This window comes from Cherax quadricarinatus, chromosome 36 (genome assembly GCF_038502225.1).
Source record: "Cherax quadricarinatus isolate ZL_2023a chromosome 36, ASM3850222v1, whole genome shotgun sequence".
Taxonomy (NCBI): Eukaryota; Metazoa; Arthropoda; class Malacostraca; order Decapoda; family Parastacidae; genus Cherax; species Cherax quadricarinatus.
Window position 1 is genome coordinate 18,357,367 of NC_091327.1, and position 18,884 is coordinate 18,376,250.

At 39.4% G+C, this 18,884-nt stretch overlaps 1 protein-coding gene across 8 annotated transcripts in view; it reads right to left on the minus strand.

Annotated features, from left to right (window-relative positions):
- The window catches only part of LOC128691401 (homeobox protein abdominal-B), a 741,469-nt gene that overhangs the window by 164,849 nt on the left and 557,736 nt on the right, over positions 1 to 18,884 (minus strand). For all 8 annotated transcript variants that reach the window (XM_070091538.1, XM_053780261.2, XM_053780260.2 and 5 more), the window contains one exon: positions 11,658 to 11,740. The gene's annotated coding sequence lies outside the window, so the exon portion shown is untranslated. The remainder of the gene's footprint in view (positions 1 to 11,657; positions 11,741 to 18,884) is intronic.

The following is an 18,884-nucleotide window of genomic DNA, read 5'->3' on the forward strand; positions in this document are numbered from 1 at the left end:
CTCCACCTCTCCTTCATATTCCTTCTTCCCTCCTTCACTTCTCTCTCTCTCTCTCTCTCTCTCTCTCTCTCTCTCTCTCTCTCTCTCTCTCTCTCTCTCTCTCTCTCTCTCTCTCTCTTCCAAGTGTAACATGTTTCCATCTTCCTTCCCCCCCTCTCTCCTCCACGTGTTACCATCTCCATCCTTTCTCTTTCTGTCTGTCTGTCTGTCTCTCCCTCTCTCTCCTTCCCTCTCTCTCTCTCTCTCTCTCTCTCTCTCTCTCTCAAGTTATTGGTTGCGGTCTCCGGTAGTGAGCGGGGTGACCTTCCGCGTTAAATTATCGATCGGTTCTCTTCCTGGGATGGGAGGGTGGGAGGAAGGGTAGGAGGGAGGTAGGGAGGAAAGTAAGGAAAGTGGGAAGAAGAGATGGAGGGAGTGAGGGAATGTAAGAGGGAGGGAGGAATGAAGAAGAAAAAGAAAACAGGAAAGAAGTGAAGGAGAGAAGATGAAAAAAGGCTATCAAGGGACGATGTGAATGGGAGTAGGAAAAGAAGAAAAGCGAGAAGCTCACAGAAAAAAAAGTTGCAGAGAAGAAAAAAAATGGTTATAATTGTAACCTTAATTTTTAAAAGGGTGGAGGGGTAAGCCAGCGGAAGGCCTCGGTCAGATGACCAAAAACTCCAGCTGCGGGTCATCATATGACTGAGACCCGCGTCAGGAAACATTTGTCCTGTTTCCTGACGAACCTTACCTAACGTAACCTAGAGAAAAAGGAGAAAGAGGTGAGCAAAGAGGAGCAGAAGAGGAAGAGAGAATATGAAGGTAGAGAAAGGGGAAATATAACCTGTCTAGAGACGGGTATGTGAAAGAGGGGAGGTTGATGACCGATTGAAAAATAAGATACCTGGATAAAAGGAGACAAAGAAGAGATGGAGAAAGTAGAAAGGGATAAAAGTCCACAAGTAGCAATGACCTAATAACCAGAGAGAGAGAGATACAGAGAGACAAAGACAAAGAGAGAGGCAGAGAGAGAGAAAAAGGAAAAGAGAGAGAGAGACAGAGAGAGAGAGAAGAGAGAGAGAGGGGTATAATAGGTGGAAGAGAAAACTGTTTGATGAGCGAGGGGAAGCAAGGCAAAAATCGTGTCAGGAAGCGATGGAAGCCGACAGAGTGTTTAATTGGAGAGGACGTCAGAGGGGAGAGCAAAGAGGGGAAAGGATATATACCGAGAGAGGGGAAAGGATATGTAGCGAGCGAAGGGAAAGGATACAAAAATAGGAGAGGGAAAGGATGCAAACGGAGAAACCAGGAAATTGTACTAACTGAGAGAGAGAGAGAGAGATGATCTTTAACCTTGTCAAACCCTGTGTTAAAAAAAAAAAAAAAAAATTATACACTTGGAGTAATGGAAAGTAAAATACAGTGAAGAAGGGGAAAACTGTATACGAGAATGAGGGGAAATTATAAAGATTAATGAATTAAATCAACAAGTGAGGATAGAAAATGCTACTGAAAGAAGCAAGAGGAAACAGTACGTAAAAAAAGGATAAGCTGTATATAGATAGACAGAGACAAGATAGAGAGAAATGACAAACACAGAGTGAAGATATGAATGAACGAGAGAGAGAGAGCAATCCCGTCATTCAAAACAACAAGGCGGCTTGAAAGCAAAGAAAGTGGAATTATTAAAAAAAAATGAGTTAATAACGCAAGGAAACCGCGAGGAAAAAAAGAAAGAGGAAAAAAAAAGAAGAAGAAGAGTGTATGGTTGCCCTGGTGGGAAACCCTGGGTCATAAACCACTCAGGGTGGGAACTGGCTCACAATGGAACCCGGACTAACTTATATGAAAACACTCGGTGATATTTAGAAATGTGATCGTGTCTACGCACGCTATCACACTCCTGGAAGAGCACACAAGCACACACACACACACACACACACACACACACACACACACACACACACACACACACACACACACGTGCACACATGCACACTGACACACGTGCGCACACACTCTTACACATACATGCACATTGCACACATGTACACCCCTCATATATACATACATATGCACAAACACACATACATACACACTCAGAGGCACAAACGAACCTTTTAACAGCAAATTTTGGAAATTATATGAACAGATGAAGAAGAACATAGAGGACAGGAGAGTAAATGAGAAAAAAATTACGGAATACATTTCGTTAATTAAAAGATTTAATAATGCAGAATAAAGCAAGGAAAACCAATTTTCACTGAGGTTTTTGCTCGGCTCTCCCCCAGGATGCCACTCACAACAGTCCACCAACTCCTGGGAATCTATTTTGTTGTAGATAACAAGGGCAGGTGTAGTGAAACATGTTCGTTATTCACCCCCTACCCCCTCCCTTGCTTCCCAGAATTCCACCTGGATACTACTGTTTGTCGTACTGATAACAAAGTTTATTAGAATAGTGGGTCCCCACCCACCTCTGACGATGCTTTCAACTGATGCATCTCTCTTCTGGCACCAGTACATTAAAACATCCTGCTGCTTCTGCTTGGGACTGATCAGAACTAAGAGTTTGAACACTATCAAGACTGAGAGACTGATTAGCACATCTTCCACTGTCTCTAGCATGCAATCAACGTAATAAAGTGAAAAAAGCCACTCAGTGGCAAAATACGGCTAGGGGACTGAACTCCTTAACCACTAAATCTCCACTTCTTCCACTGTCTTCAGTACTGAGGTATCCTCTATATATGACTGAAGAAACCTGCTACTCAGGAGAAACATCCCATCAAAAAAACAGGTGTTGCACATGTGTCTTATGGTAACAGAATAGTAAACTTACTAGTACTACTATTAATAGTACTACTACTAATACCATCAAAGTGCTACTCCAGCTGTCACAATAATGGGTTAGTTAGCCCCACGAGTTGCTCCCATTTTCTATCACTCCTTTTTAAGCAGGAGTATAAAATATCTGTTGTGTCAACATAAGAGAAATGTTTATGTTGTTTGATTTATATTAATAAAATTTATTGAAATATTTATCCAACTGTGTCTTCAATGCCTGTTTCGTATGTGTGGGGAGAGAGAGAGAGAGAGAGAGAGAGAGAGAGAGAGAGAGAGAGAGAGAGAGAGAGAGAGAGAGAGAGAGAGAGAGAGAGAGAGAGAGAGAGACAGACAGACAGACAGACAGAGAAAAAAAGAGAAGGATAAATATAGTGACTATCAAGCAAAAAACAGTCACTTGGAACTGAGAGAAAAAAAGTTACAGAATATATGAAAAAAGTGGATCAGTAATGTAAAACTTCGAACTTCAAATGTAAACAAAGGCTCACTGCATAGAAGCAAAAGCTCAATACATGGAAACAAAAGCTCACTACTTCTAAACAAGCTTACATGAAAACAAAAAGTTCACTATATAAAAACAAAAGCTTAGTACATGTAAACAAAAGCTCACATGTAAACAGAAGTTCACTAATGTGTAAACAAAGGTTCACTAATGTGTAAACAAAAGTTCACTAATGTGTAAACAAAAGCTCCCTATTTGTAAACAAAAGCTCACTACATGTAAACAAAAATTCGCTACAATAAAATAAAACCTTTCTACAAGGAAACAAAAGCTCATTACATGGAAAAAAACAGAAGAGGCGGAGGAGAGAAATAAGAGAAATTTAAGAAGAGGAAGAGAATGAGGATTAAAATGATGATTAAGAAGAGAAGAAGGAAAGAAAAAAATTGATAACATTTGTTTACGAATGACAGGAAAAGGAGAGGAAGAATGAAGAGTGAAAAAAGAAAGAGAAAGGTAAGAAAAAGGTAAAAGAAAGGGAGGAGAAAAGTAGGAAGAATGGAGGAGGAAGACAAAGTTTAAGAATGGAGAAAGACGAAAGCTCGAAGTGAACAGTAAGAAAAGGTAAAGGAAAGGTTTAAAACACCAAAGGAAAAGAATACGCGAATGATGGTGAAAATGTACATAAAGAATAAAGAACGAAATAAAGAAGACGGAGAAAATGGGTTGCAGTGGATGAGGATTTATGGGTGAATGGGAACTAAGAAGAGGAAAGGGAAAGGTGAAGCACTTTGGAAAGAAAGGAATAAAAGGGGATAGAAGGAAGGAATAATAGACGAATCTAAAAAGAAAAATTGAAGATATACTAAAGAAAAGAGGGATGTGGGAAGAAATGAGGAATAAAAGAAGGAATTGAGGAATGGAGGAATGATTGAGGAAGGGAGGAATAGAGAAGAAAGAAAGAAAATTAAAGAAAAGAAAAAACATTGTTATAATAGAAAGAAAGTAGAGAAAAACAAGAGAAAAGAAAGAGAGGGCTGGACGGGGCAGAAGCTAATGAGAGATGAATGGGAGAGAACGAACATAGAAAACGAACCAAAACGCTTAAAAATATGAAGAAAGAAAACGAAATATAAGATAGAATTAAAGGAAAATACTGGATAAATATAAATTAAATAATTACATATGAATTTAACAACAATTATTGATATTAAATTTATAGTTATTAAATATAAATTAATAATAATTGAAAGAGAAATGTAGAGAATAAGAGAAAGGGAGAGAATAAGAGGGAGAGAGGGATAAAACGAGAGGGAGCAAAAGAGAGGGAGGGAGAGAGCGAGAAAAAAATACAGATCAAGAGAGAGTTAGAGAGGCACAAGGAAATAAAAAAATAACTCTTCTAACTTATGTAAAAAAAAATATTCCATTACAGGATATCTAAGATTTTTATCTACCTCCAAAAATTTTATTTATAACTTAATAACACCTCATCCGATCGGCTTCAACTTTTCAATGCTTGTGTATTGTAACTTGGGCAGCAGATCTTAGACTGGGATCCACAGCAAGATTTTAGGGAAGGGGTCAACGGCAGGCTGCGAAAATTTAGAACACTGACAAGAAAATTGAGAGAATTTATGAAAAATTGATTAAGGAGGCGTTGAAAATTAGCAACAAAAACCCACCAAACAAATTTTCAGAAGGCCAGCCTCAATTTTTTTTTTTTGGGGGGGGGAGGGTGGAGGTGGTAGGTCGAGGACAAGTAATGCAGCTCACTGGCTACTCGGAAAGCTTACATTTACCCAGTCTCATTTTATCACTATGCATTGATGTGTTGCTGGATCAGTGGGTATTGTTGCTTATGACCAGCGGAAGGCCTCGGTCAGATGACCAAAAATTCCAGTGGTGGGTCATCATATGACTAAGACCCACGCCAGGAAACACTTGTCCTGTTTCCTGACAAACCTTACCTAACCTAACCTACAATGAAATAAGAGTGAAGGGGCTACATTTAGAGAACAGGATGCTGTCGTTCATTTCACTTTCAGAGGCTCAGTAATTGTGAATATTTATTTTGGCTTCACAGAAAGGTTTATCTTCATAATCAGCTATACTTTTATAGGCTGTTTTACTATATTAAATGGCAGTCACTGACTAGACCTGAAAGGTAAAGGTTGTTTGTTTCTTATGAAATATAAACAAAGTATATGTTTTGTCTTTAGTTTTAGTAACTAAATAATTTAGTATGTAGCTATATATTAGGGTACAGATGCACAGTTATCCACGCTGGTAAGTAAGTTTATTCAGGTACAGGTACACATAAATACAGCTACATAAATTATCATACATAGCAGCATATGTGTAGATTACCTACGATAACCCAAAAAAGTCAGACAAAGTGACTTATTTCCACTGTGGTCCTTGAACGTTGATGCCAAGAGCATTTGGAGTTTCCAGGCGGTGACCCATCCAAGTACTAACCAAATCCAGCGTTACTTAACTTCGCTGATACAGGGACGTAGAGAAAGCTCAATGTATACTGTGTTACAAGGTGTAAGGAGCGGGTCTATGAATCTCAGTACCTGAATCAGCATCTGATTACTATTCATGTTCAGTATGCAAAGAAAGATCTCAGTTTCTTTAGTGCCACCAACAGAGTGTGTGAGAATTCGGAAACAGAATAAAGGTTGTGCTCTCCAGCAACAATCCTTCGGTGTAGTTGGGATTATGAGGTTTCCCACAAAATAGCGAAGCATAAGATAGTACACCAAACAGCTATTATTTTTTTTATTTAACTGTATGCTTTAAAGATGGTGAGGCGGGTTGTAGTAGAGGCAGAAGAGGATTAAAGAGATTTCTTTGTCAAACGACTCATTAAAGAGGCGAATTAGTGAAATGTCGCTAGAAATCAAGGTACAGGATATATGTGAACACAAAAACAACCCGCACACAGGGGAAAGAAACCTTACGACGACATTGTTCCAGTCATAGTATTGTGCTTTTGTGTTCATATATGTAAACAAATATTATGGTGTTTTTTTTGTGTTCGACAGTTCCAGCTGGAGAGGTCAATGGATGCGAAGTCTGTCTCGCTGAAACTTACGTTTCTGAGTTAGGGTTTCTTGAGCGACTCCCAGGATACTGCAAATATCTGTTTTGCACACAACTCGAAGCCACCTCCACGGATGAAGATGTGAGAGAAAAACTGTCTTGTTTCTTCCCAGCTGGCGGTATCACTTGAGAAAATTCTTGCTGAGTGTTTATTAATGTGGCTCAGGCGATAATGGGATGGAAATCAGAGATCAAAAAAATATATCAGGGATTTAGCTGCGAATGTTACAGGATTCATTATATAATACCTTGTTTTGCACTTGCATCAAAAACACTTTCTAATCTGTTTTGCAAATTCTTAAAATGAGTCAGCTGTTTGAAAACAGAGGCTCGGAACTCTTTTACAAATAACTCACTAATGACATGGATTCAGAGAGAGACTCTCCTCTTCTACTCCAGAGTGAACTGGCTTTTCAGAGGTTACGTATTTGAGCTTAGATCAGAGTTTGAACTTTTTCTAGAAAAACAGGGAAAGAATGGGCTCGTGGATTACTTCAGTGCCATATTGTGGGAGTCGTGTCTCTCATACTTGGAAGATATACTGGAACAACTGAATAAGATGATTCTAATGCAAGAAAGCAAGGACATAATAATGATTCACTTCATTTACTTCTCTTCGTGAATTTCTTAGAGGTAGAGAATTGGCTAGGGAACGGCAATGCAGGAAATATTGCTACTTTAGAGAATCTTCGAAATATTCTCGATCAGAATGAATATCCTCCGCTTTATTCAGAACTCAACTCTATTATCATAGTTTTTCTTTAGGGGTGTAGAGAATTTGAAAAAGAAAATAACTGAGAAAAGTAAAGAGAAAAAATATTAAAAACTCGCGCATTTTTGTCGTTTTCAATTTTTTCACGAGTTGAATCCATGAGTATTTTGATACGTCTTTATTGTAGTAATATTAGTAGAATAAACGACAATTTGTTAGGTAAAGGGACACTTGTGCAACTAATGTGCATTTTACTGTGGCAACGTTTCACTCTCCAGGAACTTTGTCAAGCCGTAAAGAATTGACAAAGTTCTTGGAGACTTCTTTTTTTATAGTGCCAGTAATGTACTGACACACAGTGTTCCTTTCTCATTCAAAAGTTCATTTATAACCTGAGAACGCATCACCCGATCGGCTTCAAATTTTACATGCTACTGAAATATAACCGGAAGAACATTCACTAAAATGTGCAGATGCAAATTTGTCATTTTTATAAAGCCAATCCATATTTATATTTCTTAACGATAACTAAAGAAAGCCTCTTCTTATCGTCTTCAAACTTTGCACAGTGGTGTATCCTGCTAAGATGATGATTGACATTCTTATTGGAATGTGTAGGTGTGCACTTGCCAGTTTTTTTTTTTATATAACATATAAGTTACTTTTTATGTGAAATAACTCAACAATGCCTCTTCTGATTTTTTTCAAAATTTGATGTCTTGTGCATCTAATGACAAGGATGATATCGTTTAGGTTTAGGCTGTGTATGTGCAAATTTATTCATTTATTCACATAATGAACTTGGACGTGCTGAATTCTGAGGGATAACTAGAGAATGCATATTTTAATAAGCTTCAAACTTTTAGTGTTAGTTTACTGTCTTTATATTAAGCTCTGCATTCTTTTTTTGGATGAGTAAATTTTAATTTGCCAGTTTTATAAAACAAACTGCGTTCATTGCAATAACTGGAGAATGACCTTTTCGACTGGCTTCAAACCTTAAACACCGGTGCATCCTAGAGGAAAGTTAAGTTTGATTTTGGGATTGTATAGGTTCCAGTTTCTTCATCGTGTTGTAAATTCTCAACGTCGTAAATTTGAAAATGCAGCTACTGAGAAGTTTTATATTTGAAGTGTTCCAGTAATTTAGGATATTTGTCTCTGTAATAACTGAAAATGCCTTTTCAACTGATTTTGAACTACGTTGGTACCATTTTTTTGCCATTTTTATTGATGATATTGAGATATTAGTTTCCACGGGACAACTTCAGAACGAATGCTCTATCTTGTTGGTTTCAATTCCTCATTGCTCATATTGAGTTGCATTAGAAATCACATTACCTACGACGTATGTAGCTCACACAATAGTTTCTTCTCTACTCCGGTTATATGTATTGTGTCCAGCATTCGCTGGTGCACTCTATTTGACCCTCTAGTATCATTTCGATTCTTTTTATTTTGCTGAGGAGCTTGTACCACACTTTCTATTACATCTTTTGCGTTCAGTGATGTAGAGGAGACTGGCTTTATTAATTATAAGGTCGTGAGGGTCTTCCATTTAGTCCTTGATTGTATTTAGTCCCAAAATGACAAGAACGAGAAATTTCAGTACTATCAAGATGAAGTGTAGAGACCAAGGAAAAAATTAACGACTGTATTGCAATATTTTTCTTGTAAGTGTGACTTCATCTTTCAGTGAGATACCATACTCAAACGTTGGCAGTTTGAGATTTCTAACCAACGCCTGTTTTTTGAGGTTGTCACATGGAATATGATTCTCCGCTAATGCTTTTATATTTTTGCCTAACGAATGTTTTCTAGGGAGCTAATAGGTACAGTACCATCTGAGTAGTGAGGTGAATTTCATTTCATATTTCGGTTCATTGTACCTCTGAGACACACTGAGCAATCTTGCGCACGCATTTATTATATTCAACCTTGTTCATAATGGCTTCAAATCCTCGATGACCATTAAAATCAAGAAACTCTCCTGCATTGAAACTATCCTGTACATGACCTACTTTTACTCGTGAGCCAGCTCACTTGTGAGGTCAACTCCAGCTGCTTCATCTCACCTTTACTTAAGTATATAAGGTCTGTCTGCATGCCTATGCTTTAGGCTTGAGGGACTGATCACCTCCCACCCAGGGTGACGGACTGATCACATATACGCTATTTCTATTGCTTCCGGTGCTGTTTTCACCTGTTTCCTGTTCTGCAGGTGAAAAAAATTCGACAATAATGATACGCAAGTGTTGCATATAGTGTCAATACAGGGTCAATACAGGGTAATTTTATTGGCAGGGTAATTTCCCTTAGTAGCACCATCTACAGAATTCTTATGGGTTACTTCACTTTACTGACACTATCTGTAGGATAACTCCCTTCACTGCCGCCATTACCTTACTTGCACCATCACTTTAATGGCACCCTCTTCTTATTGACACCATTATCTTACTGGCAATATCACCACGTCAGTACCTGATCAACCGGGCTGTGGTTCGTACGTCGGTTTACATGAGGCCAGCAGCAACAGCCTGGTTGACCAGACTCTGATCCACCATGAGGCCTGGTCTCAGACTGGGCCGCGGGGGCGTTGACGCCCAAAAACCCCTCCAGTTATACTCCAGGTATACTGACACCAACACCCTACTGTTACCATCACCTTACTACCACCATCGCATTACTGGCAACAATTCACAACGGATTTCTTCTCTCATTTACGAATCCAAGAACATGACTCGAGGAGCAAACCCTCCAGGAACATGATAAACTTTCGTATAGTTCTCCACAAACTTAATATTCTTTCACAAATGCCTCAACGAACATGATTCCTTCTCTCTTTGACCTCTAGAAATATGATTACTACTTACTTAGGCCTCCAAGGTCATGATATTCTCTCACGTGATTCTCTTGATAAATAATATCTCCGTTAACTCTAAATTAACGTGATATCGTCTCGCAAAGGCTTAAAGGAACATGATATCCTCTCACAGGAACATAATATACTCTGTACATGAATGGTACACAGTACCGACAAGATGAAAATTAGACACATGTGCAACATCTCGGTATCTTTATTGTAGACGTTTCGCCATCCAGTGGCTTTATCAATACAAATTCAAGGACATAATTGGAAGACAGTAGAACTGATTACCTCCTTTTTTGTATATAGTTCTACTGTCTTCCAATTATAACCTTGATTTTGTATTGATAAAGCCCCTGGATGGCGAAGCGTCTACAATCAAGATACGCAGGTGTTGCACATGTGTCTAATTTTGATAATGTACTCTCATAAATGAGTACAGGGACAAAGTGTCCTCTCATATAGGTCTTCAGGAACAAGATTTAATTGATAGGCTAAACTTGCAGTAAATAACAGGCAAGTTTAAGTTTACAAAAGAGAAGTTTAAAGGTTCTTAGCAGAAAATAACTAGCAGAATAACCTGAACAAAAGAATAAAAGTGACAAAGCAAGTAGAAAATTAATCTAAAAGAAAGTACGGGAATGCAGAAAGGAACCAGCAGATCTGTTGTCAGTCATAATGAAATGTGTCTAATGAGATATGTGTATATAAAATGAGTAACAAGAAAGAGATCACGAAAAAATGTTATCACTGCTAGATTAAGGTAGACCACAAGATGTTATCATTACTAGATTATGAATAACCACAAGATGTTATCGCTATCAGGAAAAGGTAGACCACAAGATGTTATCATTACTAGACTAAGGCTAGACTGAGGTGAAGTTAGGAACAAACATCTTTTCAGTTCATTTCGATTAGAAATCTGGTTTCACTATGAGTAAAGTTTGTGGGCAAAAAGAGAGAGAGAACGTTAACATATGAAAAAATATATATACGTATATCCGATTGTCAAAAAATTTCACCTCATAGATAAAGGCCAACACATTATTAATGATTATAATATATATATATATATATATATATATATATATATATATATATATATATATATATATATATATATATATATATATATTTAATATTGAGAGTATATATACATATCATATTAGCAATATAACTACTACAGGAAGAGATTGGGATCTATGCACTGACTTAATTATGAGCTCAGTAAATATGATAAACTGTTGGTACATAATAAACTAGCAACAGCTGGAGTTAAATTATCAATATTTTACAATTCAGTTTCATGATATTGTGAACCCGTGTGGGCTATTTAGAGGAAAGAGTGGAGGAAGCTCGATCCTCCTTCCACTTTTCGCAGCCACTGTCTCTAACCAGTAAAGCTGTTGGTGAGATATTATTTGTAATGTAGACGAACTGTCTGACAAATATCAGGTCACACGCAGGACCTGTCGAGCAATTGCTAGAGAGGTCCGAGACAGTTCATCTATATAACACATTGTTTTGCAAAAGACATTCCTGAGTGCCTCTTGGAAGAGATATTTTGCAAGAGACCTTCCAGAGTGCCACCTGGAAGTATCTACAAACACTATACCAGAGTGCCCACTGACAGGAGTATTTTACAAGAGATATTCCAGAGTACCACCTGGAAGGTGCTGGTAAGACTGAAGGACTCTCACCGTGTGTTCTACAGAGGCTGAAGGTGGGCAGGGGAGGAGGCGGCCTCTGGACGTGACCTTGCTGGAGGCATCGAGGTTACACTCTGAAAAGAAGTAGAAAGAGATCAGGAGAGGCATTCCAGAGATATGTTACAAATGGGTTTCATTTGGGGTATGTTTCTAACAGTTCCTTCGAGGAGAACTCTGAAGGTAGTGAAGGGATCTTAATATAAGGAACTGAAGCTATGCACCCCTTCCTCGGATCAACTCTGATTACCCCCCATTCCTCAAGCACACAACGACCATTGCGAGCTTAACATTTCCCCAGAATTTAATAATAATAATAATTCTCCCGAATCCAACACCAAAATAAACTCACCCATATATTTCAAAACACTAAATGATTATAACTATGACCATAAGTTTTAAAGGGGTGAGCCGGTAAGCCAGCGGAAGGCCTCGGTCAGATGACCAAAAGCTCCAACTGCGGGTCATCAACTAAGACCCACGTCAGGAAAAACTTGTCCTGTTCCCTGATGAACCTTACCTAACCTAACCTACATCATGTTAGGCTTTACAATGTTTACATCAGTTAAAGCAATTAACCAATCAGACAACCGTAAAACGAGTCCAAGCTCCACCCCTCCTCAGCCCAATGCACCAATGAGAAGTCAGATAAAAATACAATGTATTCCATTGGACAGATCATGATAGGAGTTTCTTACATGTACAAATTCTAACCAAAACAATAAAATACTTAGTAACATTTGACAAGATCAATTTTAAGTATTATCCATCTCTGTTTCTCTCTCTCTCTCTCTCTCTCTCTCTCTCTCTCTCTCTCTCTCTCTCTCTCTCTCTCTCTCTCTCTCTCTCTCTCTCTCTCTCTCATTATTGTCACCTGCTTGAAGGGAAAAGGGGGTGAAGTGAAAATATAAAAACAGATAGAGTTAAATAAACAAAAAGGGCAAACAAAAGAAGAAAGAAAAAGTAGAAAAATAAAAGTAAAAAGCATAACAAAATAACTAGATAAAACGATGTTCCTGGGCTATATTATTATTATTATTATTATTATTATTATTATTATTATTATTATTATTATTATAAAACAATCGAGTGCCCCTTCCTTGATGGGTGGTACGTGTGTGTGTGTGTGTGTGTGTGTGTGTGTGTGTGTGTGTGTGTGTGTGTGTGTGTGTGAGTGTGTGAGTGTGTGTGTGTGTGTGTGTGTGTGTGTGTGTGTGTGTGTGTGTGTGTGTGTGTGAGTGTGTGTGTGTGTGTGTGTGTGTGTGTGTGTGTGTGTGTGTGTGTGTGTGTGTGTGTGTGTGTGTGTGTGTGTGTCTGGTCCAGGCCGGAGGACTAGGCCTCTCATTCCTCCCATTTTCTATGGAGTAAGATATCGATCGGGCGGCGCTGGCTCCGCCCACAGGCATGGTGTCTCACACCGCCCACGCTAGCCGCCCACACCCATGCTTATGGCAGAAGACTGTAGGAAGGATGGATGAAGAAGTGGAAAGAGAAAGGAGGAGGAGGAAGAAGAATGACAGAGAAGAAATGAGGTGGAAAAGGAATGCAAAAACAGAAAGAGGAAATTGAAAAAAGTAAGAGGAAAGAGAAAGAGAGTGACATAAGATGAAAATAGGAAGTATAAATAAGGAGAAGTCTAGGATAAAATTTAATTGCGTACATCAGAATTGTACTGATACTCTACAGAATATATTCCATCACTCAGGATGGGGGGAATTCATATATATATATATATATATATATATATATATATATATATATATATATATATATATATATATATATATATATATATATATAATGTCGTGCCGAATATGTAAAACTGGTCAATTAGCAAAAACTCATTTAAAATTAAGTCCTTTCTGAAATTTTTTCTTATATGTTTAAAGATATATATTTTTCATTAATGTTAATATAAAAAATTTTAATTTTGCACCAAAAGAATCTTAGAAAACTTACCTAACCTTATTATAACAAGAGCAATTTATTTTAGCCTAACCCAACTAAATATATTTTAAATACGTTAACAATAATTTAGTACTAAACAAACACAATCAAATATATTTTTTTCGTTAGGTTCAGAATGATTTTGGCGAAATTATTGCATACACAAATTTTCACTTGTCCTATATGGCAAGATGAGCGTTGCTATTTAAGCCAAGATCACAAGTTCTGCCTATTCGGCACGACATATATATATATATATATATATATATATATATATATATATATATATATATATATATATATATATATATATATATATATATATATATATATGATCTTGGTGACACAACTGTTGTTGCAACAATATCAGTATCAGTTGAATCATCATCTTCATTATTGTTTCCTCATGAATCAATCCTTCGTATTTCAAAATATTTAAGTAAATTTATTTATACTGTTCTGCTTATCTTCTGCCTTCATATATTCCTCGATTTACATTACTCACTTTGTATTACTCTATATGTCTCTTTTCTGCTTTTTATACTACCTGTTTGATCTTCCATCCTTTTGAATTCTCCTTTTTGATCTAATTCTTATCTTTAACTGCTCTTTAAAATTATCTAATGTTCTCTTCTGGTAGAGGATTTTTGATCCAATAAATTGGAAGTACCCCTCTTCCTCGTATCAAATCTCCATTCTCTGTCCTCCACCCTCCCTTCCATTCTCAATTTAATTCTCTTCGAGCCTCATAATTCCATGCTAAATTCTCGTTTAATTCTCCTTCAGCTTCATTCTCTCGTGGATTCGTTCCTCCTAGGTTCCTCCTTCATTTCCTTCTCCATCGTTCTTTTATTTCACCCCGAGACTACTCCTTCCCTTCTTCATTCCTCCATGAATGCTCCCTTCCTCTTCTATCCCTCCTTGTATGCCCCATCTTTTCTTTATCTCTCAAAGAACGCCGTCTCCTTTCTCCATCTCTCTCCGAATACACCCTCCCTCCTCCCTCCCTACACGTCTCTTTCCTCCTTCTGAGATTTCTCCCTCTCGTCTCAAGCTCTCGCCTCTCTCTCTCCCTCCTTCAACCTTCACAGACTTCTCCATCTCCTCTCCATCCATCACAGGCTCTACCCACCTTTCTCAATCGTTCGTCTTCTTCACATCCCTCTCTCTCTTCCTCCTCTATCCCTTTAGACTCCTCTTCCCACCCATGCTTCTCCCTTCTTCCTTTATCCTTCACCTCCCTTCCTCCGTCTGCCATGTATAGCCTTCTCACTCCTCTGCATCAGTCTTCCATCCTTCGCCTCCTCCATCCCTCCCTCCCGCTAGTGTTCGCGGGGCCAGAACTGGGAACTGCCTAGGTCCATAACCATTTACATGCTGATCAATCTGCAACTCGATTGGTTATGCAGAAGCTGGTTGGTGGAGAGAGAGAGAGAGAGAGAGAGAGAGAGAGAGAGAGAGAGAGAGAGAGAGAGAGAGAGAGAGAGAGAGAGAGAGAGAGAGAGAGCTTATATAGTAACAGCTCTTGGCTTGTAAATAAAATTAGGGAAGCCTTAACCTAACCTTGTAAAACTCTGTGTAAAAAAAAAGAGAGAGAGGGAGGGAGGGAGGGAGTAGATAGATAAATAGAGAAAGAGAGAGAGAGAGAAAGAGAGAGGCGAGTTATCTCTCTTAAAGGTCACCTCGATAAAGACAATTTCCCGTGATATGGCTCCCACCTAATCCAGGGAAAATCCATCTCAAATTTTCCTTATAATATTTACTAGTTCTTGCTTTCCTAGATCTTGATAGTTTTCTCAAGCAAAATTACTAAGATCCTGTCCAAAATTTACAGATCTCAGACAGGAATGTACGAAGATCACAGACAGTGCTTCCAGGATCTCTGAAAAAAAAACACTCCAGGATCTTAGTCAGAATTTCCAGTACCCAGGACATAGCTTCCAAGATCGGCACAAATGTTCACAGATCCCATACAAAACTAACAAGACATTTATTAGAGGAAACGTTTCGCCGTTCGAGGCGAAACGTTTTTCGCCATATCTTGTCGGTATCACCGTATCATTTTTCAGAACTAACAAGATATGAGACAAAATACCAAATCCGGGAGAAAAAACTAGAAACCTCACAGTCAAAAAGCCCAAACATAAACCAAAAGTTCAGAGCCCAAAATTAAACGTAAGCAAGAAAAATAAATATACTCATTCCATCTCTAAATAACAAAAAGGCACAATACCGTGACTGGAACGATACACAAATAACCCGGACATAAAAGAGAGAAGCTTACGACGACGTTTCGGTCCGACTTGGACCAATGTCAATGGTCCAAGTCGGACCGAAACGTCGTCGTAAGCTTCTCTCTTTTATGTGCGGGTTATTTGTGTCTCATTCCATCTCACTGGACAAGACAGTCGAACACGCACATGGAAACCAAAACAAGACTGAAGCTATTACGACCAGTGAAGTATATACATCGCTGGAGGGAAACACAGCAACACGTCTAACTCGATGGTTTTCCCAAGGATATATCTGAGTGTATGCGGTGCGATTTGGGCGATATATTTCTCCTGAGGGACGTGCAGACAACGGAAATATATTCCGAAGATGCTTCTCTAGATATAGATGTCCGGAGATATATATCCAGGGTATATATTTTTCACTCTGAGAACAGCCTAAATGTTAATGACAGTTGATTCTTGTGTAAATATTAAATTCCACTGAACGGAAAACTAGAGTATACCTGAGGATTAAGTCTAAGAGTATGTTTGATTATATGCTGCTAACTCCAGACTACCTGCTGATGGTTCCTGAGATCAGAGTTACCTTGCTGGCTGTATGATCAGTCAGGCAGTAGGTACTCACAATGTTGCTACTCAGGAATGGTTCAGAGGAACCATGCAGTTATTTAGCAGTTAGTTGGTGCTCACTCTTGTACCATTTACACTGAGTTTTCTCTTAGTATAATTATAACACTTTTGCTTTCCACTGTCTACAGTAAGACCCGTCCTCAAATGAAGAAATTTTAGGGCACAGAATCGAAACCAAGTCTCGTGGTTTCTAAGTGTATGTATCATACAATGTTTCTGTATGCAATGATACATCCTAGACACGAGCTGTACTTAACATAAAAGTGTGTAACTGACTTAAGAAATCGTAATGACACGATTGCAAATAAACCATACCCCCGGCCGGGATTGAACCCGCGGTCATAGAGTCTCAAAACTCCAGCCCGTCGCGTTAGCCACTAGACCAGCTAGCCACAATAAGATTCATCCAACTAGGTATATTTCTACACGGCCACGCTAGCTGGAGATTCGTCTGTAAAAACTTGCATTTGTGGTCACAGAGGTGCCTGTGCTAACCTTCCTATGGTGTAGAAATATACCTAGTTGGATGAATCTTATTGTGGCTAGCTGGTCTAGTGGCTAACGCGACGGGCTGGAGTTTTGAGACTCTATGACCGCGGGTTCAATCCCGGCCGGGGGTATGGTTTATAAAAGTGTGTATTTCTTATGCGGTATAGAAATACATAGCCGGTATACCACAAACAATTGCACACTGGCAGAGTCTAAATTTCGTACTGGTGACAATAGTTAAGAAATGACATACGTCGAGACGATGTTTCGCCCTTTGTAGAGCTTCACCAAGTCATTTATTAGCGAATAAATCATTTAAAAATAAGCAATGTGATTTTGATGAAAATGCAAGTTGTAGTTTTTATTTGTACAACGTTTCGCTCTGTGTAAAGCTCTACACAGAGCAAAACATTGTCTCAGTTAAACTGCTCTGCAACGTGGAACGTTTCTTTCCATTTACACTCCTTAATATTCAACGTAACATAAGCTGTTAAATTAACTCTGAAGTAAATTTAGCTAATGTGTTTAGTAAAATACGAGAGAGAGAGAGAGAGAGAGAGAGAGAGAGAGAGAGAGAGAGAGAGAGAGAGAGAGAGAGAGAGAGAGAGAGAGAGAGAGAGAGAGAGAGAGAGAGAGAAAGAGAAGGAGATACCTTTCCCCTTGCAGTACTTGCAGTGTGTAGGGCGGGGTCCAGGATCTGCTCGACACAGGTTAGGTGGGTGGAAAATATAGAGTAGTCAGCCGGTTTTACTATGCAAATGAATCAGGCACAGTGAGGCCGCCCTTGTGTGTGTGTGTGTGTGTGTGTGTGTGTGTGTGTGTGTTCACATTCAACTCTCTCTCTCTGTGTCTCTGTCTGTCTCTCTCTGTCTCTGTCTGTCTCTCTCTCTCTCTGTCTCTGTCTGTCTGTCTCTGTATCTCTCTCTCTCTCTCTCTCTCTCTCTCTCTCTCTAGAACATAAAAACTGAAGATAAAGATGACATACAGTAGGCCTATTAGCCTATGCTTGGCAGGTCATTAGTACCATTAGTTCCTCCTCTCCCTTCCTTCCTTCTTTCCTTCCCTCCCTCCCTCTCTCTTTCCCTTCTACTTTCCCATTCACCGTAATTCCCACTTATTTCTCACCTTTAGCCCCTCCCACGCGTTTCCTTCCTGGGGTTCCCTTGCCTATTACCCTACCCCTCCCCTCCCCCTTGCTTCCCTTCCCCTTCCCCCTTGTTTCCCTCACCCCTTTTCCCTTGCTTCCCGCACCCCTCCCCTCAACCCTCAGTTGCTTGACCCCCTCTCCTCACTCCCCCTCTCGCTTCCTTACCCCTATCCTACGCTTCCCTTTTTTCCCCTCTAATTTATCCCCCTTTGCTATCCACGCCCCCTTCCTCCTCTTTTCCGGACCATAACCCACCCCACTTGTTAAGTGTCCACCCCTCCTCCTCCATCCCCCCCCCCATCTCTTCCTCCTCACCTCTTTCTTCCCTCCCTTTCGTCACCTTCTTTTCTCCCTCCATTCAGCCTCTCTTCTCACCAACTCTTCCCCCTCCCATTTAGTACCTATCTACTTCCCTCCTCTCACACCTTTCCCTCCACGTTTCTCCTCCCTACCCCTTTCATTTTTCTTATCCCTTCCCATCTCTTTCTCTTCTTCCCCCTTCGCTCTTACCCCTCCCTTTTTCCCACCTACCCACTTCTTCTCCCCAACTCCCCCAAACCCCTCCATATCATTGGCACCATCAGTTGGCACTTCTTCTTCCGGGGGGGTTAGAGTGCCCCTGGGAAATCACAAGACTCGCTATCATGGCATTCGCTAACTGGACCCCCCTCGGTGCCACCAGTCGCTGATCCAGGAGCTACTACCACCAGCACTACTAGGACCAGCTCTCTTAGGTGATGACTGATGCTGGCGCAAGGTGGAGGCGATGCTAGA